General features: G+C 33.4%; 1 protein-coding gene and 1 long non-coding RNA gene across 4 annotated transcripts in view; both read right to left on the bottom strand.

The window, feature by feature from the left end:
• The window catches only part of LOC135140866 (uncharacterized), a 198138-nt gene that overhangs the window by 32711 nt on the left and 142996 nt on the right, over window positions 1-22431 (bottom strand). The window lies entirely within an intron of this gene.
• On the bottom strand, window positions 16656-16849 carry LOC135141010 (uncharacterized). Its single transcript, XR_010282302.1, has 2 exons — window positions 16737-16849; window positions 16656-16690 (listed from the first exon to the last, which is right to left on the bottom strand). It is a non-coding gene; the product is annotated as an uncharacterized LOC135141010 (long non-coding RNA).

The raw sequence follows: 22431 nt of genomic DNA, 5'->3' as shown, positions 1-22431 counted from the left end.
CGTAATGAACTTCCTGCTCCTAAATTTTCTAAAATCCAGACAACACATTTTAATGGAGTAATTAGAGCTTTCTAGCAACGTAAATTCAAGCGAATTTATGATTAATTTACGAGAGTTACAGCGTGTTTGTAGCGCGGAACTCAACATGAGCTATACACATTTAAAGTGAAAACTTTATTTAGTTCGAAATGAACACATGTAGGACGCGGAATTACCCCCACGGGAGAATTCTCAACACGTACACAATTTTTCATTTAATTTAAACTTTACTCCAGTGTTAGCTTACTCTGAGCTCTACACGGTAAATAATTTTGATTTAACAAGGTGACAGCGTAGCTGATATTTTTGTTTAATATATAACTCTAGACAAAAACTGTTTTCAATTCCGGTAGCAAAATCTAAAGCTCCATAAATCAATGTCTAAACTATTTACTAAAAAGTAAGTATTCACGGTGTTGCCGATAATTGACGTGAATTAACCTTTGGTTCACCTAGCAATCCCGTCGGGTGTTTCTGATCTCCATTCGCCCTCCGTCACATCATAAAACTTCATAAATTGAGTTTCGTTACAATTCCTAAATCGCGATTAGCGAAGTTTGGGAATTACTAGGGCCCCTGTTAATCCAGATCGCGAAATTCGGTCATTTTTCATTGTTTCCGGCGAAAGGGAGGCTCCCAATTTTTATGACGCCTATGATATATGCCCATAACTAAGAGGTCCCTCGGGAGAAATAAACAGCCTAACTCTTGTCGTTACGCGTGAATTTATTTCGTTTTCTGGCGTCGATGTAAATTCTAGCCGCAAAGCCCTTGTTTCGTATGTCGCGGACGGCCGAAACTCGATTAGTACCATCTCGACAAAGTTCTAAGCTGTCCCTTCTTATTCGTTGTCGGCGCCCTAATCCCTACGTTACGAAAAAACTCGCACAATAAACCTAGCGGGAAATTCCCTCTGCGATAAATGTCGACGTGTCGGGTTAAGTCAATCGTATGAAACGTAGGAAGCGGCAGCTGCACAAATAAAACTGTCGGAAAGGGAGAACGCGATGATTTTCACGTATACGCTACTTTAAATTTTCGAATTTTTCCGGCGCGGAATTAGGGAAGATTGGGGAATTTCTTGAGTTGCGGAGCGCCGCCGGCATTCTTATGGTGCTGATTACGCGCCTGCGGCCAGAAAAACGGTAAGACTACATTTACATTTCAAATGTGACAAACACGGAGAATACAAATTCGCATGACCACGCCGCCCCCGACGGATCGGGACGGAATTTTAATTAAGGGATGCGGAGCGCCGGATCAAGGGCGCGTTCGAAAAATAATTAAGCCGCGGAGATCAAAATAATTACGGGGGCAAGTAGCTCACTCATAAGGTCAACTTGATGCTGCTGAACCGATTTTCGCAATCAGTTGTTGGGAATTTATAACAGTTAAAAAAATCCGTCTTCATTTCATTTTATTCGCGTCCTGAAAAAAAATTTAATTTTGAAAATTCATAATTTGAGAACCACGCACCCTACGCAGCTGAAATTAAAACCGTTGGATTGCTTGAATATTTCTGATTTATAAAAAAAATCACCAATATTACGTATTTAGAGGTTTAGTTGTAGTAAACGAATTTATGGGACGATGTCAGTTTTCTTAAAGTTGGAAAATGTCAGCGTCTGAAAAATTATTGCGGCCTCAGAGAGCAAATCTGAAACCAGATTCGTGTTTAAAAGATTCTAATTAGTAAGTGGAGCAAATTTCAAGGTCTGCGCCTTTTGAAAAAATTCTCAAAATCTGACCAAGAAAAAAATTATAAAAAAGTAAAAATTCTCGCATCGAGCTAAAGTTTTGGTTCAAGGTCAAATAGATGCTGCTCAATTGATTTTGGCAATCAGTTGTTAGGAATTTATATCAGTTCAAGAAAAATCCGCCTTCAATTCATTTTATTCTTGTGCTCAAAAATTATTTTTTTTACTTTGAAAATTCATACCTTGAGAACCACGGATGCGACTCAGCTGGAGTTAAGACTGTTGGATTTCTTGGACTTTTCTGATTTAGAAAAAAAATTATCAATATTACGCCTTTTGGGGTTTAGTTGTAGGAAACGAATTTATCGGACGATGCCAGTTTTCTTAAAGTTGGAAAATGTCAGCTCGTAAAAAATTATTGTCGCCTCAGAGAGCAAATTTGAGGCCAGATTCTTGCTCAGGAGGTTGTAATTAGTCGGTGAAGCAAATTTCAAGAAGATCTGTTCCTTTTGACAAAAGCTCTAGAAAAAAATGAGAAAAAAGTAAAATTCTCGGATCGAGCTGAAATTTTGGTCCACGATCAATTCGACGCTGCCGAATTGATTTTTAGAGTCAGTGGTGGAGAATTTATAACGGTACAAGAAGAATTCGCCTTCATTTCATTTTATTTGTGTGCTCAAAACATTTTTTTTTGTTTGAAAATTCCTAACTTGAGAACCACTCACCTCTCATACCTGAAATTAAAACTGTTGCATTCCTTGGACATTTCTGATTTATATAAAAAATTGTCAATATTCGGCCTTTCGTCGTTTAGTTGTAGGAAACGAATTTATCGGACGATGTCAGTTTTCGTAAAGTTGGAAAATGTTAGTTCCTTAAAACTTATTATGGCGTCAGAGAGCAAATCTGAGGCCAGATTCAGCTCAGGAGATTCGAATTAGAAAGTGGAGAAAATTTCAAGGAGATCTGTGCCTTTTGAAGAAATTCTGAAAATCTGATCTGACATGACCGAAAAAAGCTCTAAGGAAAAAATGATACAAAAGTAAAAATTCTTAGGTCGATCTGAAATTGTGGTCCAAAGTCAATCCAATGCTGCTGAATTGATTTTCATAATCAGTTGTTGGGAATTTAGAACGGTTCAAGAAAAATCCGTCTTAATTTTATTTTATTCGCATGCTCAAAAAATGTTTTTCAAATTTCAAAATTCATAACTTGAGAACCATTCAACCCTCGTAGCTGAAGTTAAAACCGTTGGATTCCTTGAACATTTCTGATTTATTAAAAAAATGACCAATATAACCCCTGTTGCCGTTTAGTTGTAGGAAACGAATTTATCGGACGATGTCAGTTTCCTTAAAGTTGGAAAATGTCAGCTCGTAAAAAATTATTTTCGCCTCAGAGAGCAAATCTAAGGCCAGATTCTTGCTCAGGAGGTTGCAGTTAGTCGGTGAAGCAAATTTCAAGAAGATCTGTGCCTTTGACAAAATTCTCAAAATCTGACCTGACGTGACCGAAAAAAGATCTAGAAAAAAATTAGAAAAAAGTAAAAATTCTCGGATCGAGCTGAAATTTTGGTTCAGAGTTAATTCGATGTTGCTGAATTGATTTTCTCAATCAGCTCTTGGGAATTTAGAACGGTTCAAGAAAAATCCGTCTTAATTTCATTTTATTCGCGTGCTAAAAAATTTTTTTTCAAATTTGAAAATTCATAACTTGAGAACCTTTCACCCTTCGAAGCTGAAGTTAAAACCGTTGGATTCCTTGAACATTTCTTATTTAGAAAAAAAATCACCAATATAACGCCTTTTGTTGTTTAGTTGTAGGAAACGAATTTATCGGACGATGCCAGTTTTCTTAAAGTTGGAAAATGTCAGCTCGTAAAAAATTATTGTCGCCTCAGAGAGCAAATTTGAGGCCTGATTCTTGCTCAGGAGGTTGTAATTAGTCGGTGAAGCAAATTTCAAGAAGATCTGTTCCTTTTGACAAAATTCTCAAAATCTGACCTGACGTGACCGAAAAAAGCTCTAGAAAGAAAATGAGAAAAAAGTAAAAATTCTCGGATCGAGCTGAAATTTTGGTCCACGGTCAATTCGACGCTGCCGAATTGATTTTTACAGTCAGTGGTGGAGAATTTATAACGGTACAAGAAAAAATCGCCTTCATTTCATTTTATTTGCGTGCTCAAAACATTTTTTTTTGTTTGAAAATTCATAACTTGAGAACCACTTACCTCTCATACCTGAAATTAAAACTGTTGGATTCCTTGGACATTTCTGATTTACATAAAAAATTGTCAATATGAGACTTTTCGTCGTTTAGTTGTAGGAGACGAATTTATTGGACGATGTCAGTTTCCTTAAAGTTGGAAAATGATAGCTCGTAAAAAATTATTATCGCCTGAGAGAGCAAATCTAAGGCCAGATTCTTGCTCAGGAGGTTGTAGTTAGTCGGTGAAGCAAATTTCAAGAAGATCTGTTCCTTTTGACAAAATTCTCAAAATCTGACCTGACGTGACCGAAAAAAGCTCTAGAAAAAAATGAGAAAAAAGTAAAAATTCTCGGATCGAGCTGAAATTTTGGTCCACGGTCAACTCGACGATGCCGAATGAGTTTTACAATCGGTGGTGGAGAATTTATAACGGTACAAGAAAAATTCGTCTTCATTTCATTTTATTCGCGTGATCAAAAAATTTTTTTCAAGTTTGAAAATTCATAACTTGAGAACCACTCACCTCTCGTACCTGAAATTAAAACTGTTGGATTCCTTGGACATTTCTGACTTACATAAAAAATTATCAATATTAGACTTTTCGTCGTTTAGTTGTAGGAAACGAATTTATCGGACGATGTCAGTTTTCTTAAAGTTGGAAAATGTTAGTTCTTAAAAACTTATTATGGGCTCAGAGAGCAAATCTGAGGCCAGAGTCAGCTCAGGAGATTCGAATTAGAAAGTGGAGAAAATTTCAAGAAGATCTGTGCCTTTTGAGGAAATTCTGAAAATCTGATCTGACATGACCGAAAAAAAAGCTCTAAGAAAAAAATTATAAAAAAGTAAAAATTCTCAGATCGATCTGAAATTTTGGTCCAAGGTCAACCCAATGCTGCTGAATTGATTTTCACGATCAGTTGTTGGGAATTTAGAACGATTCAAGAAAAATCCGTCTTAATTTCATTTTATTCGCGTGCTCAAAAAATTTTTTTCAAACTTGAAAATTCATAACTTGAGAACCATTCACCCTTCGTAGCTGAAGTTAAAACCGTTGGATTCCTTGAACATTTCTGATTTATAAAAAAAATGACCGATATAACGCCTTTTGCCGTTTAGTTGTAGGAGACGAATTTATTGGACGATGTCAGTTTCCTTAAAGTTGGAAAATGATAGCTCGTAAAAAATTATTATCGCCTGAGAGAGCAAATCTAAGGCCAGATTCTTGCTCAGGAGGTTGTAGTTAGTCGGTGAAGCAAATTTCAAGAAGATCTGTGCCTTTTGAGAAAATTCTCAAAATCTGACCGAAAAAAGGTCCAAGAAAAAATCAGAAAAAAAGTAAAAATTCTCCGATCAAGCTGAAATTTTGGTATACGGTCAATTCGATGCTGCTGAATTGATTTTTACTGTCAATTGTGGAGTGTTTATAACGGTCCAAAAAAAATCCGCCTCCATTTCATTCTATTCGCTTGCTGAAATTTTTTTTTTCTCTTTTGAAAATTCACAACTTGAGAACCACTCACCTTTGGTAGCTGAAATTAAAACTGTTTTATTCCCTGAACATTTCTGATTTAGAAAAAAAATCATCAATATTAGGCCTTTTGTCGTTTCGTTGTTGGAAATAAATTTATCGGACGATGTCAGTTTCCTTAAAGTTAGAAAATGTCAGTTCTTAAAAAATTATTATGGCCCCAGAGAGCAAATTGGAGGCCAGATTCTTGCTTAGGAGGTGGTAATTAATAAGTGGAGCAATTTTCAAAAAGATCTGTACCTTTTAAGAAAATTTTCAAAGTCTGACCGAAGAAAAAGCTCTAAGAAAAAAATGAGGAAGAAGTAAAAATTCTCAGATGGAACTGAAATTTTGGTCCAAGGTCAATTCGATGCTGCTGAAATGATTTTCGTAATCAGTTGTTGCGAATTTCTAAGCGTTCAAGAAAAATCTGTCTTTATTTCTTTTCATTCGCGTGCTCAAAAAATTTTCTCAATTTTGAAAATTCATAACTTGAGTACTACCCAGCTTTCATAGCTGAAATTAAAACTGTTCGATTCCTTAAACATTTCTAATTTAGAAACAAACACTCTTAATATTACGCCTGTTGTCGTTTAGCTGTAGGAAATGAATTTATCGGACGGTGTCAGTTTTTTTAAAGTCGGAATATGTCAATTCCATAAAAATTATTATGGCCATAGAGAGCAAATCGGAGGCCAGATTCTTGCTCAGGAGGTTGTAATTATTAAATGGAGCAATTTTCAAGAAGATCTGTGCCTTTTGAGAAAGTTTTCAAAATCTGACCGAAAAAAGCTCTAAGAAAAAAATGAGGAATAAGTAAAAATTCTCAGATCTAACTGAAATTTTAGTTCAGGGTCAACTCCATGCAGCTGAAATGATTTTCGTAATCAGTTGTTGGGAATTTATAAGCGTTCAGAAAAATCTGCCTTCATTTCTTTTCATTCGCGTGTTCAAAAAAATTTTTCAACTTTGAAAATTCATAACTTGAGTACTGCCCAACTTTTGTAGCTTAAATTAAAACTGTTCGATTCCTAGAACATTTCTAACTTAGAGAAAAAAACGTCAATATTATGCCTTTTGTCGTTTAGTGTTAGAAAACGAATTTATCGGACGATGTCGGTTTTCTTAAAGTTGGAAAATGTCAGTTTCCAAAAATTTATTATGGCGTCAGAGAGCAAATCTGACGCAGATTCTTGCTCAGGAGATTGTAGTTAGTAAGTGGAGCAAACTTCAAGAAGATGTGCTTTTTGAAATAAAAGAACCGAAAAAGCTCCAGGAAAAAATAGACAAAAAAGTAAAAATTCTCAGATCGAGCTGAAATTCTGGTCCAAAGTCAACTAGATGCTGTTGAGTTGATTTTCGCAAACAGTTATGGCGAATTCATAACGGTTCAAGAAAAATCCGTCTTCATTTCGTCTTATTCGGGTGCTCAAAATTTTGTTTTTAAATTTGAAAATTCATAACTTCAGAATTACTCACCTTTCGTAGCTGAAATTGAAACTGTTGGATTCCTTAAACATTTCTAATTGAGAAAAAAAAAAGATCAATATTACGCCTTTTGTTGTTTAGCTGTAGAAATGAATTTATCAGGCGGAGTCAGTTTTCTTAAAGTCGGAAAATGTCAGTTTCCAAAAAATTATTATGGCTTCAGAAAGCAAATCGGAGGCCAGATTCTTGCTTAAAAGGTTGTAATTAGTAAATGTAGCAATTTTCAAGAAGATCTGTGCCTTTTGAGAAAATTCTCAAAATCTGACCGAAAAAAGGTCTAAGAAAAAAATGAGAAAAAAGTAAAAATTCTCGGATCGAGCTGAAATTTTGGTCCAAAGTTAATTCGATGCTGCTGAATTGATTTTCGCAATCATTTGTTGGGAATTTATAACGCTTCAAGAGAAATTCGCCTTCATTTCATTTTATTCGCTGATCAAAAAATTTTTTTCAATTTTGAAAATTCATAACTTGAGAACTACTCACCTTTCCTAGCTGAAATTAAAACTGTTGGATTGCTTGAACATTTTTGATTTGGAACAAAAATGATCAATATTATGCCTTTAGTGGTTTAATTGTAGGAAAGAAATTTATCGAACGATGTCAGTTTTCTTAAAGTTGAAAAATGCAAGCTCCTAAAAAATTATTGCGGCCTCAGAGAGCAAACCTGAAGGCAAATTCTTGTTCAGGAGCCTCTAGTTAGTAACTTGAGCGAATTTCAAGATGATTTGTGCCTTTCGAGAAATTCTTAAAATCTGAATACGACCGAAAAAAATGAGAAAAAAGTAAAAATTCTCAGATCGAAATGAAATTTTGACCCAAAGTTAATTCGATGCTGCTGAATTGATTTTCGCAATCAGTTCTTCGGAATTTGTAATGGTTAAAGAAACATCCGTCTTCATTTCATTTCATTCGCGTACTCAAAAAATGTTTTTCAAATTTGAAAATTCATAACTTGAGAACCACTCACGATGTGCAACTGAAATTAAATCTGTTGGATTCCTTAGACATTTCTGATTCATATAAAAAAAACTCAATATTACGCCTTTTGTCGTTTAGTTGTAGGAAACGAATTTATAGGACGATGTCAGTTTTCTTAAAATTGGAAAATGTCAGCTCCTAAAAAATTATTGCGGCCTCAGAGAGAAAATCTGAAACCAGATGCTTATTCAGGAGGTTCTGAGTTAGTAAGTGCAGCAAATTTCAAGAAGATCTGTGCCTTTTGAGAAAATTCCCAAAATCTCAATATTATATTGTATCTATAATATTAGTAGCTAAAATAAGACCGATTTTGGCAAATGACATACCCTCTAAGAAAAGAGAGGGTGGGTGGGCGGGGCTAGTGTCTTCTAAGATAGAACTGAGGTTGGCAAATGACAGACCCTTTAAGAAAAGAGGGGGTGGGTGGGGGGGGGCTAGTATTTGCTAAGGTAAGACCGATTTTGGCAGATGAAATATTCTCGAAGAAAAGAGAGGGTGGGTGGGTGGGGCTAGTATCTTCTAAGATAGAACTGATTTTGACAAATGACATACCCTCTAAAAAAGAGAGGGTGGGTGGGCGGGGCTAGTACCTTCTAAGATAAGACCTATTTTGGCAGATGAGATATTCTCGAAGAAAAGAGAGGGCGGGTGGGTGGGGCTAGTATCTTCTAAGATAGAAGTGATTTGGCAAATGACATACCCTCTAAGAAAAGGAAGGGTGGGTGGGCGGGGCTAGTATCTGCTAAGAAAAGACCGATTTTGGTAAATGAAATATTCTCGAAGAAAACAGAGGGCGGGTGGGTGGGGTTAGTATGTGGTAAAATTAAACTAATTTTGGCAAATGAAGAAAAACATGAGAAAAAAGTGAAAACTCTCAGATCGACCTGAATTTTAGTCCAAGATCAATTCGATGCTGCTGAATTGATTTTTGCAATCAGCTGTTGGGGATTGATAACGGTTTAAGAAAAATCCGCCTTCATTTCATTTTATTCACGTGCTCAAAATTTTTTTTTCAATTTTAAAAATTCATAACTTGAGAAGCACTCACGCCACGCAGCTGGGATTAAAACCGTTGGATTCACTGAACATTTCTAATTTAGACGAAAAATTATCAATATTACGCCTTTTGGGGTTTAGTTGTAGGAAACTAATTTATCGGACGATGTCGGTTTACATGAAGTTCGAAAATTTCAGCTGCTAAAAAATTACTTCGGGCTGAGAAAGCAAATCTGAAGCCAGCTTCTAATTAGTAAGTGGAGCAATATGGAGCAGTAAAAGCCGCGTTTAATGACAATCGAACGGGATTTATTATATTGAAGATGTTTCATTTTTTTGGTGTTTTTATGGACGTGCTTCAAAACTCAAGCAACGTATTAAAAAAAAAATACAATTTTCGTTATATCATTGATATCAAAAGCGAAGAACAACGGACTAAAGAGTGAGCTCCGGACATCAGTTTAAAAGATGAAGACTTATAAACCCCCATACTATACAAACTGACTCCTCTTATGTAAATAGGGCTTAATTAAAATTCTGTTGACATTCCGCAGCATTCCCTCTTATGAACCAAAAGTTGATATTCAACCCTATCAAAGGGCTTAGAAAGGTCAGTATACATTGAATTTGGCGATCGAGATATTCACAGAGAAATTGTGACCCGACCAAGATTTGTTACAGTTGAACTTTTTGTATCAAAAAAACCGGGATATATGATATTACCCAGTTGCATTTTCGGGGGCGGTCCGCCGCCCCTGCATCCTGCCCCCTGTCTCCCATCTAAAGAGCAGCAAATATCAGATTACGTCTATCGCGGCGCTTCCATCGAATCCTTTTAAAAACCCTACGCCTCCCAATCGAATTTTTCGTCGGCGGGATTTTGCCGAAACTGCTAAAATACCGTTCAAAAGATCAAAGAAATTATATTTACTCACGGTGGAGCAGACCGTGGCCCCTCTAAATACCCACGTATCGATTGGCGACTTTAAATTTAGCCGTCCCCCGCGCGGTATTTAGAAAAGTCGGCGTGATTGAGAAAGCGCTCGATTCGGGCAAAGCTCCTCTCCGACAAACGCTTTTTGAATAGAAAACAGTCCGGCGGAAGCGGGAAGCTCCGATTCGGAATCTCAGAGACCGTTCTCGTGTTTTCGTCGCGATTTTTTGGCAATTAGCTCCCGAGCGGCCGCTAAATGCCGGCTTGCTGCGCCTCTGAAAAATCCATTTGCAGGAGTTATGTAAATAAGGCGAAAAATATTCCGCCAAAGCTGCCTTGGTAATGGCGGGGAAGCTCGGCTCAAATCTTCCCAATTTCGTTACATCCTCGCTAATGTACTTAATCAAATTATGAATTTTTCACGGAATTCGATAAACATTAATGAAAAAGTTTTTCGAGCGAAATCCGCGGGTTACATCCGTTTTATTAAAGAGCGGGTTTTAGGCTAAAAAAAGCAAAATAAGACCTACAGTAGGGTCAAAAACAAGTAGGTCTCAAGATAAGCATTTTCCCCGGAATCTACTCCTTACGTTATTATTTTCGGGCTGCAGTGCTCTGATTTTTTTCAATTATCCGGCAAAGATAACAACGCTCTAAATTGGAAACTCGGAGGTTAAATATTTTAAGGACCTGTACTTGCCCCCGGTTCCCGTTTAATTAAATTCGAATGAAATGTTGCACGATCGGCCCAACAACGTCTGAAATGTTACTACAAATCACAATAATTTCGCATAAATATCCTCGCGGTTCGCTTCATTTCCATTTTAATTAACATTTTTTGCGTTATTGCGCTCATGCTCGTCTCTTTACCCTCTTCCTGAACGCGTTCGAAATGCTTGCGGCTTTCACTTTATTGATATTTAATGTTGAACTGCTTCAGTTCGAGCGAGTTCCTCGCAGCAATTGTTAAATTATTCTTGAAAATAGTTTGTTTGGTTTTGAAAGAACAGAACAACTTTATTAAGTCTAATAAGGTAGACGATGTTTGCTGTGTAGATCCCATTTCGCTAAGTAACGAAAGAATAGTTCCGGAGAAAAACAACCAGTTAGTTGCTCAAGCCAAATCTCTGTTTGTTTACAAACATCATCCACCTGTAAATTCGCTAACTACAAATTCGTGTCTTGGCTTAGGGCTAGAACCGGGAGAGGTGTATCCAGGAGTTAGTCTGCGGGTACGCTTGGGTATTTAATGATTACGAAACTGGAGGGGTTCAAAGCACCACACGGGACGTCATCCTAGCAAAAAATTTATTTCCTAAACACACTGTACTCAATTTTTAGATTAATTGTAACAATCATTGAATTGGATAATTGAAAAATAGAAAAATCGACAAAACAAATAATTTTTCAAATTCTCGATTTTTAATTTTTCATTTACTCGATTCAAACCGAACTTTTGAAAAACCGGAGAATTGTAACACTGAAACATCAAAAAACAAAACAATTAAAAATCGAGAAATTGAAAAATCGCCAAAAAGAAACAATTCTGCAATTTTTCGATGTAAAATTAGTCAAATTCTCCTTTATTCCTTCAGTCTCTCGTCATTTGTCATTTTTTAATTCTTCAACAAAAAAGGACAAGTCTATTCAAACCGAAATTTTGAATTCAACTGAAAAATGAAAAAATTGAGAAATCGAAGAATTGAAAAAATTAAGAAAACTTGAAAAAACCGAAAAAATGAGACTTACAAACTGAAAAATGAAACTTGAAATATCGAAAAATTTAAAAATTGAAAAATCGAAAAATTGTAGTACTGAAACCTGAAAACCCTGACCAATTGAAAATGAAGAAAGTGGAAAATTAAAAAAAAAAACAATAACTTCTATAAATTAAACAATGAAAAACACAAAAAAAAAATTCAAAATTTAAAAATTTTAAAATGAAAACCGGAAAACTAAAAAATTGTAAAAACGAAACATGGAAAAATTAAAAAATTGTAAAAAGCGAAACACTGAAAAACCGAAAAATTTAAAAGTTGAGAAATCTAAGGATTAAAAAAAACATAAACTGAAAAATCGGAAAATGGAAAAGCCAAAAATCGAATAATAAAAACCCTAACAGTTATCTGAAAAAAGTGAAAAATTAAAAATTGAGAAATCGAAGAATTGAAAAAATAAAGAAAACTTGAAAAAACCGAAAAAATGAGACTTACAAACTGAAAAATGAAAGTTGAAATATCCAAAAATTTAAAAATTGAAAAGTCGAAAAATTGTAATACTAAAACCTGAAAACCCCGACTAATTGAAAATGAAGAAAGTGAAAAATTAAAAAAACGGAAAACAATAACTTCTATAAATTAAACAATGAAAAATACAAAAAAAATAATAATTTCAAAATTCAAAAATTTTAAAATGAAAACCGAAAAACTAAAAAATTAAAAAATTGTATTAAAAGCGAAACATTGAAAAACCGAAAAATTTAAAAGTTGAGAAATCAAAGGATTAAAAAAATACAGAAACTGAAAAATCGAAAATATGAAAAATTGTAAAAACATGGAAAATCGGATAACTAAAAAGCAAATTGGAAAATCGCGAAATTAAAATATCTGCGAATTAAAAAAATTTACTGTAAAATAAAAGTCATAACAAAAATCGATAAACTAAAAAATTGAGAAATCGAAAAATGTAAAAACGAAAAATTAATAATTAAAAAAAACAAAAATTTAAAAATCTCGAATTGAGAAAATAAAAAATCGAAGAAACGAAACAACTTTCAAAATATTTTTAGACTCTAGATATTGTGGTATACGTGGAAGTACTTTATTTTTAATTTTTAATTTTCTTAATTTTTCGTTTTTTAATTTTTCAACAAAAGGACAAACTTATTAAAAGTGGAATTTTAAAAAATCAAAAAATTAAAAATTGAAAAATCGAAAAAGAAACATTGAAAAACCGAACAATTTCAAAATTGAAAATCAAAAATAGAAAAAACGAAACTTGAAACACCGAGAAATTTAAAAAATGTAATCTTAAAACTTGAGAAACTGAAAACTACGATAATTGAAAAAACAACTGAAAATTTGAAAAATAAAAGAAAACTGTAAATTCGAAAAACTGATCAATTAAAAATCGAGAAATAGAAAAATACGGAAAACAAAATTTTCTACAAATAGAAAAATCGAAAAATTGTAAAACTCAAAAGTGAAGAATGTCAAAATAAACATCAAAAAACTGTAAAATTAAAAAATCGATAACTGAAAAATTGAAAAAAATGAAACATTGAACAATAAAAAATTTGAAATACCGAAATGTTGAGAAAAAGGCGAAAGTAAAAAATGGGGTAACGAAAAAATCAACAATTGAAAATTCAAAAAATAAAAATATCTTAAAATTGAAAAATCGAAAAACAGACATTGAAAAACCGAACAATTTAAAAATTGAAAAAACGAAACCTGAAACACCGAGAAATTTAAAAGTTGTAATCTTAAAACTTGAGAAACTGGAAACTTCGATAATTGAAAAAACAACTGAAAATTTGAAAAATAAAAAAAAACTGTAAAATCGAAAAACTGATTAATTAAAAATTGAGAAATAGAAAAATAAGGAAAACAAAATTTTCTACAAATAGAAAAATGGAAAAATTGTAAAATTAAAAGTGAAGAATTTCAAAATAAACATCGAAAAACAGTAAAATTAAAAAATCTAAAACTGGAAAATGGAAAAAAATGATACATTGAACAATAAAAAAAATTGAAATACCGAAATTTGAAAAAATAGCGAAAGTAAAAAATCGGATAACCCAAAAATCAACAATTGAAAAATCAAAAAATAAAAATATCTTAAATTGAAAAATCGAAAAAGAAACATTGAAAAACCGAACAATTTAAAAATTGAAAATCAAAAATAGAAAAAACGAAACTTGAAACACCGAGAAATTTAAAAATTGTAATCTTAAAACTTGAGAAACTGAAAACTTCGATAATTGAAAAAACAACTGAAAATTTGGATAATGAAAAAAAAAACTGTAAAATCGAAAAACTGATTAATTAAAAATCGAGAAATAGAAAAATCGAAAAATTCTGAAACTCAAAAGTAAAGAATGTCAAAATAAACATCGAAAAACTGTAAAACTAAAGAATCGAAAACTGAAAAATTGAAAAAAATGAAACATTGAACAATAAAAAAAAATTGAAATACCGAAGTGTTGAAAAAAAAGCGAAAGTAAAAAATCGGATAACGAAAAAATCAACAATTGAAAAATCGAAAAAGAAACATTGAAAAACCGAACAATTTAAAAATTGAAAATCAGAAATAGAAGAAGCGAAACTTGAAACACCGAGAAATTTAAAATTTGTAATCTTAAAACTTGAGAAACTGAAAACTTCGATAATTGAAAAACCACTGAAAATTTGAAAAATAAAAAAAACTGTAAAATCGAAAAACTGATTAATTAAAAATCGAGAAATAGAAAAATACGGAAAACAAAACTTTCTACAAATAGAAAAATCGAAAAATTGTAAAACTCAAAAGTGAAGAATGTCAAAATGAACATCGAAAAACTGTAAAACTAAAGAATCGAAAACTGAAAAATTGAAAAAACGAAACATTGAACAATAAAAAAAATTGTAATACCGAAATGTTGAAAAAATAGCAGAAGTAAAAAATCGGATAGCGAAAAATTCAACAATTGAAAAATCAAAAAATAAATATCTGTATCTGTTGAGAAATCGAAAACTTTAAAAATCGAGAAACCTAAAAATCGAAGTCGAAAAAGTTTAAATACCGAAAAACGAGATGTAAAGAAATCGAAAAAAAAACTCCTGAAGTCAAAAAATTGAAAAATCAAAAATTAAAAATTTCGAAGGATATATTAAAATGTCGATAAACCTAAAATTTGAAACAATGAAAAATTCAAAAATCTAAAATACAAAAAATGAAAAATTGACCAATTAAGAAGTCGAAAAATTGAAAAACCCAGAAATCGAGAATCTGAACTGAAGAATTCCATAACTGAACTGACGAAAAATTGGGAAATCGAAAAATTGGAAAATTGAAACATCGAAAAATTGGAAGAACAAAAAGCAGAAAAGCAAAAAAATCGAAGAACTGAGAAATATCGAAATATTCAAAAAATGAAACACACCGAGATTTGGAAACATCAAAAGATCGAGAAATCGAGAAATCGAATAGTTACAAATTGAAAAATTTAAAAATAAAAAACAATAAATCGATGAATTGAAGAAACAATAGATCAAAGAATTGGAAAAACGAGAAATCGAAAAATGAAAAATTAATATCGAAAAATTGAAAAATTAAAAACCTCAAAGTCGAGAAATCACGAAACATTGAAAAGTCAAGAAATCCAGTAATGGGAACATAAAAAAAATCACTTAATTGGGAATTAGAGAAATTGAAAACTTGAAAAATTGAGAAATCCAAAACTTTAAAAATCCAGAAATCTAAAAATCGAAGTCAAAAAATTTTAAATATCGAAAAACGAAATGTCAAGAAATCGAATAAAAAAAATCTCCAAGTCCAAAAATTAAAAGTTTCGAAAAATTGACAAATTGAAAAACCTAAAATTTAAAAAACTGAAAAACTCAATTTATGAAACTGTCAAATCTAAAAATTATAACATTGAAACCTGAAAAAACTGACGAAATAAAAATCGACAACAAAAAATGCAAGCACTTCAAAATAAAAATCGAAAACCGAGAAACCCTAAAATCGAAAAACTAAGAATCTTAAAAACTTAAAAGATCGATGCGAATTAAAAAAAATGCTCAGACCGCACAGATGAAAGCAATAATATTCGACTTTGGCCAGCTTGAATTTAGCGCCGATGTACTTTGTTGTGATTGGTGGGCACGGGTGCGGAAATTAATGTATGCTATCACAATTGAGATAGGGCGGGCGGAGCTAAATTTCAAATTCATCACGGTTGGCATCGACACGGATGGGTGGGGCTTGTCCTTTGGTTTTATTTTTTAATGAATACATATGAACATATTTCACATGGTAATTTCACGTAGAAAAATAAGGATTTTACAGTTAAGCTCCGCCCCTCAGCTTACGACGAATAAAAAAAATCATCAGAATTGAGATAGGGTGGGTGGGCGGGGCTTATATTTTGCCTTTTTTTTTTAATATATATATATATAACCATCTTTTCATAGCAAGAAACTTAAAACATGGTTAAAATGGTTTTTGCAAAGAAATATGGATTTTGCAATTATGGGGCGAAGCCTATTGCAATATCTATATTTCTTTATAATAATAATAATAATAATAATAATAATTTATTGTACTCAACAGAGATTAATCTCCAATTACAGAATACAAAACAAAAGTAAATAGTAGTCTATCTTACAAATAAATAATTAAATACAACGTATGGCTGCAAAATATATCTAAACATCAAGAAAAAAAAAAAAAATAGAACAGTAAGGATAGCTCATTATAAAAAAGAGTAGAACAAAATTCTGACGCTCTGTAATTATGTGTTATGCTGTAAATGTATGGATTTCGATTGAAAAAACTTCCTTACCGCTACACCCTTGGGCCAAAAAGATGCAGCCAGAATATCATTTTGATATACAAAATCGATAGTAAGTTTGAAAGAACTATATAACTCAGGAAATTTAGAGTCCAATTTAATAAGCTTAAAGTCAGGAAGACGTTTATTTTTCAGCACTTCTTCATGGGATTTTAACTTAAATTTGATATAATCAGTAATCTTGTTCACATCAACATTAGGGTTTACTCTTGTAATATGTATATGACTGCTTTTTTTTCTGGTGACAGCTACGAAATCATGATCACTCGATGACAAATCTGACGAACCTGAACTAGAAGCTATATCTGCTGAGCCAATAATTAACTTACTTACTTTCGGCCGACGTTTTAAAGTATCACCTGTTACCTCCTTCTCAGAAGGATTTTTACCATTGTCTGAAGAATTATTTAGATCAACTTCATTACATGAATTCGTATTAGGATAAATAATAGTGCTCCGTATTTCAGGTTCACTTTTGTTTACCACTTTTCTTGCTTCCACACCACTCACGTTTTTATTCATAATCTTACTCGAAAAAGCGTCCAGTGATGATAAACTACAATCAGTGGAGCCTCCCAAGTTGTTCGAACTTTTTATCAAAATGTCTATCATCTCACTTTGCGTTTTTACACGATCCCTTAGCTCCTTTATAATTTCGTCTTTTTGTTTAATAATATAATTGAAAACAGCAATATCAACCTTTTTCTCAGGTCCACTCATTTGTTCCATTGCTTCAAAAAACTCAGAATCTTCGCACACAACAGGAGGCATTTTCACTTTATCACAGCAAACTAAAGACTTACTGTCCAAAATTTTTACATAAGATACACCCTTGGCACAACTAAGGTGGTACACATTATCACACGATATACATTTTAATGCACTGACAACTTTTGATTTACATTTTCTGCAGATTTGTGCAGACGTACCGGACTGACTACTACTATTGGCATCCATCTTGGCTATTTATACAAATTTTCCATTTTAAACATGTTTTAAGTTTCATGTTGTGAAAAGAAGTCTACACATATTGAAACAAAAAGGCAAAATGTAAGCCCGCCCACCCTTCCCATCTCAATTGTGATGATTTTTTTATGCTTAGAAACTTAAAGCACGTTTAAAATGGTAAATTTTCGTAAAGAAATATGGATTTTGAAATTAGGCTCCGCCCCTAGGTCTGCCAACGAATGAAAACTTTATTACTATTGAGATCGGGGCGTGTATGGGTGGGGCCTAACCTTTGGCTTTATTTTTTTCTTAATAAGATCATTGTTTATTACTGCAAAGGCTTTGTAATATTGGCTTCACAAATCCGTTATTGAACGTTACTACCATCAGCTTCGATAGCAAATTTTAATTCACACATCATTACAAAGACATTATTGCTAATTGCAACTGTAGAATATTTGTGAATCAGCGAACTCTTTTCCTATTATTTTTTTATTTGGTGAGATTAAGACTGGAGGATGGAGCAGTTATTTGGTACCCCATCTACCCAATACTTTTAAAGTTCTTAGCTTTCTTACAAGATAATAGAACTGACTATTCTGTGCTCTTGGGTAAAATTAATTTCCTTGTACCACTTCTAAATACTCGCCAACATATTTTTTTCTATATTAACTCTGCTAGAACTAAACTCTGGATAGATCTCCAATTATTATTATTTCGCAACAGCAACCACCCAAAACCTGGAGGCGTCAGTCTGCGAACAAAATGAAATTAATACTCCTTCATCGGTCTGCATCTCGAACTGAGAAAATTGGAACGATAAACCGTATCGTCTCACAGTTTAGTAGCCAAATTTCCATCCGAAAAATTCAACTCAGCTGAAAGATAATCCGATTTAGATAAACGATGCTGCTGCTGCAATTTGAAACAAGTGAGTTTCGAATGCTCAGTGATCGACGGATGAAATTGGACTGTCGTCAATTACAACTTTGGTGTTCTAATCACGTATTTAATACGATTTGGAATTCGACAATGAAAACTAACGGACGAAACGTCGAATCCAATTACTAGAGATCATCAAGTGGCATTCTGAAGCACACCACGAGCGCTCTGCTTATTTATTAATGTGTTTCGAGTCTTTCCGAGGGCTGCAGTTTACAGAACGATTCACTTATCCCCGAAATTGGAAACACCGCTTTGGTAATCAATGATGGATCAATCAGTCAGATTCACCTGGCTGAAAAAGTACTGAGTAAAGAGCGCTTTTTAACACGTAGTTGCAAATGTTGATTTTTAATTCCTGTGTAAATTTCAGAGAAGTTAGAGAAAAGTGGCGAATTTGCTAGGTTCGTTTTAAAAATAGTAGAGCCGTCGGGGGCAAAGTACGCATAGGAAGCGTTTGCCTAGCAATAACTAATGCCGCTATAATTTCACAACGAACACAAATCGAATTAGTCCCCGAACCATCGTAACTTCTTGTCTAATGAACCGTTTTAATCAAATAGAGTCTCCTATAACTCGATAAAAGCGGCAGTATCATGTTAGTACAATATCTCCTCGCTAATAATATCGCTCGCCACAAGGACGACGCACAACGTGGATGTATAGAAGAACAAACAAGGCTCTGCCTCTCCACAAACACAATCACGTTAAACGCGCCGCCCCTGTTTAGATAATTTAATCACACAATGTTATGTTTTCCAATTACGCGTAGAATTACACACGACGAACGCCTTTTTACTCCAATAACCACCCGCTGCATTAAAAGAGAAATTAGTCTGTCTTTTAGTATCAGTGTTTCAGCGGAAACGTGCCCGAGATACTTATTTATAGCTGAAAGTATCAGATTCTGACGAGTGAAGCTGAAACGACGAGTGACAATGCTTTTTCAGTTTTTTTCAGGACGTGAGCTGCTCATCCGGCGAGCTTTAACGAGGCTAGCAATTAGAGCTGGGCGTTTTTTACGGCAGAATGTGGATGGATGCGTTATCGTTACGGTGCAGCCACGGGTTTGCGGTCGCACATAATTGGATGCAACACAATTATTCTGTTCACGTATTACGGATTCCATCGCGATTTTTCATTTTATGCAGCTTTATGCTTGTTTACTGCGATGGTTTAATTCGATTAGAGCGTAATGCTGTCGGGGAAACATATGCTTGCTAGGCAATAATTCACATCAAAGCTCGTCATATGCGTCTTATTGGATGCTAATCCGAGGAGCTTGATGTGCACGCCTGAAATCACTCGCTATCTGTCATTAATATGAGATGTATTTCGCTACGGGCAAATTAAGGAGCTGGAAGAAAGTCGTTGGGGATGGCAAGCGTTCACAGTTTCTGAATATTGATCACAAAGACTGTAATCGACATCGTCGTATTTTTTCAATTCCGGCTAGGGAAGATCAGTTCTGCCTTTGTATTCGTGTTCAGGAGGGTTATTAAGTACAGCAAATTTCAGGAATCTCTGTTATCTAATAAGGGCGCCAGAGCTAAAATCGTCATATGTGTGAGAAGATATTTCTCAAAAAATATTTTTCAAAATTCCTTGGAGTTTTTCACTTCCAACACATAATAATTTAAGCAACACGAGTTATTCGATCAGTTTTGAGAGACTGTTAAATAGAACGATGCCATTTTGTGAAAGAATCAAAAAATAAAAAATCATACAAATTTAACAAGCTCTACAGATAAATTCTGAACTGGTATTCGTCTTCACAAAATTGAAATTACTAGGTACAATAAATTTCAGGAGTCTCTGTTGTCACATAAGAACACTAGTACCAAAATCGTCTAACTTCAAAAGAGATGTTTCTCAAAAAATATTTTCCAGATTTAGAAGCTCGTCATTTCTAAACGGTTCTAGTATCTGCCTTCCGGTTTACATCATTAGATTCCTTGGAGTTTTTTGGTTGTGGCAGATGGTACTAAAAGCGAGATGAGTCTTTTGTTCTCGTTTGAGAAATTGCTAAATAGGATGATGTCATATCTTGAAGGTAGCAACAAATGAAAAAATCAAAAAATTTAAGAAGCTTTATAGATCATTTCTGAACCGGTATTTGTTTTCAGGAAATTGAAATTAGTAGGTACAGCAAATTTCAAAAGTCTCTGTTGTCAGATAAGAAAGCTAGTACCAAGACCGTCATACTTCAAAAGAAATGTTTCTCAAAAAATATTTTCGAAATTTAGAAGCTCGTCATTTCTAAACGGTTCTAGTATCCGGTTTCTGGTTTACAGCATTCAACTCCTTGGAGCTTTTTACTTGCAGCAGATGGTACTTTAAGCCAGATGAATAATCTCTTCAGGTTTGACAGATTGTTAAATAAGATGATGTCATTTTTTGAAGGCAACACCAAGTAAAAAAATCAAAAAAATTTAAAAAATTCTGTAGGTCAATTCTGAACTGGTATTCGTTTTCAAGATATTGAAATTACTAGTTACAGCAAATTTCAAGAGTTTCCGGTGTTAGATAAGAAATCGAGTACCAAAATCGTCATACTTCAAAAAAGATATTTCTCAAAAAATATTTTCGAGATTTAGAAGTTCGTCATTTCTAAACGGTTCTAGTATCTGATTTCTGGTTTACAGCATTCAACTCCTTGGAGTTTTTTACTTGCAGCAGATGGTACTTTAAGCCATATGAATAATCTCTTCAGGTTTGACAGATTGTTAAATAAGATGATGTCATTTTTTGAAGGCAACAACAAAAGAAAATAAAAAAATTTATGAAACTCTGTAGGTCAACTCTGAACTGGTATTCGTTTTCACGAAGTTGAAATTACCAGTTACAGCAAACTTCAAGAGTTTCTCTTGTCAGATAAGAAAGCTAGTACCAAGATCGTTATACTTCAAAAGAGGTATTTCTCAAAAAAATATTTTCGAGATTTAGAAGCTCGTCATTTATAAACGGTTCTAGTATCCGGTTTCTGGTTTACAGCATTCAACTCCTTGGAGTTTTTTACTTACAGCAGATGGTACTTTAAGCCTGATGAATAATCTCTTCAGGTTCGACAGATTGTTAAATAAGATGATGTCATTTTTTGAAGGCAACACCAAATAAAAAAATCAAAAAAATTTAAAAAGTTCTGTGGGTCAATTCTGAACTGGTATTCGTTTTCAAAACATTGAAGTTACTAGTTACAGCAAATTTCAAGAGTTTCCATTGTCAGATAAAAAATCGAGTACCAAAATCGTCATACTTCAAAAAAGATATTTCTCAAAAAATATTTTCGAGATTTAGAAGCTCGTCATTTGTAAACGGTTCTAGTATCTGGTTTCTGGTTTACAGCATTCAACTCCTTGGAGTTTTTTACTTGCAGCAGATGGTACTTTAAGCCAGATGAATGATCTCTTCAGGTTTGACAGATTGTTAAATAAGATGATGTCATTTTTTGAAGGCAACATCAAATAAAAAAATCAAAAAAATTTAGAAAGTTCTGTAGGTCAATTCTGAACTGGTATTCGTTTTCAAGACATTGAAATTACTAGTTACAACAAATTTCAAGAGTTTCCGTTGTCAGATAAGAAAGCGAGTACCAAAATCGTCATACTTCAAAAAAGATATTTCTCAAAAAATATTTTCGAGATTTAGAAGTTCGTCATTTCTAAACGGTTCTAGTATCCGGTTTCTGGTTTGCAGCATTCAACTCCTTGGAGTTTTTTACTTGCAGCAGATGGTACTTTAAGCCAGATGAATTATCTCTTCAGGTTTGGCAGATTGTTAAATAAGATGATGTCATTTTTTGAAAGCAACACCAAATAAAAAATCAAAAAAATTTAAAAAGTTTTGTAGGGCAATTCTGAACTGGTATTCGTTTTCAAGACATTGAAATTACTAGTTCCAGAAAATTTCAAAAGTTTGCGTTGTCAGATAAGAAAGCGAGTACCAAAATCGTCATACTTCAAAAAAGATATTTCTCAAAAAATATTTTCGAAATTTAGAAGCTCGTCATTTCTAAACGGTTCTAGTATCTGGTTTTTGGTTTACAGCATTCAACTCCTTGGAGTTTTTTTACTTGCAGCAGAAGGTACTTTAAGCCAGATGAATAATCTCTTCAGGTTTGACAGATTGTTAAATAAGA

The sequence above is a fragment of the Zophobas morio genome, unplaced genomic scaffold (genome assembly GCF_036711695.1).
Source record: "Zophobas morio isolate AGI-343-1 ecotype UQ-CSIRO unplaced genomic scaffold, CSIRO_AGI_Zmor_V1 ptg000041l, whole genome shotgun sequence".
NCBI lineage: Eukaryota > Metazoa > Arthropoda > Insecta > Coleoptera > Tenebrionidae > Zophobas > Zophobas morio.
Note: the sequence above shows the minus strand (reverse complement) of the source record. Positions and strands in the feature narration are given on the sequence as shown.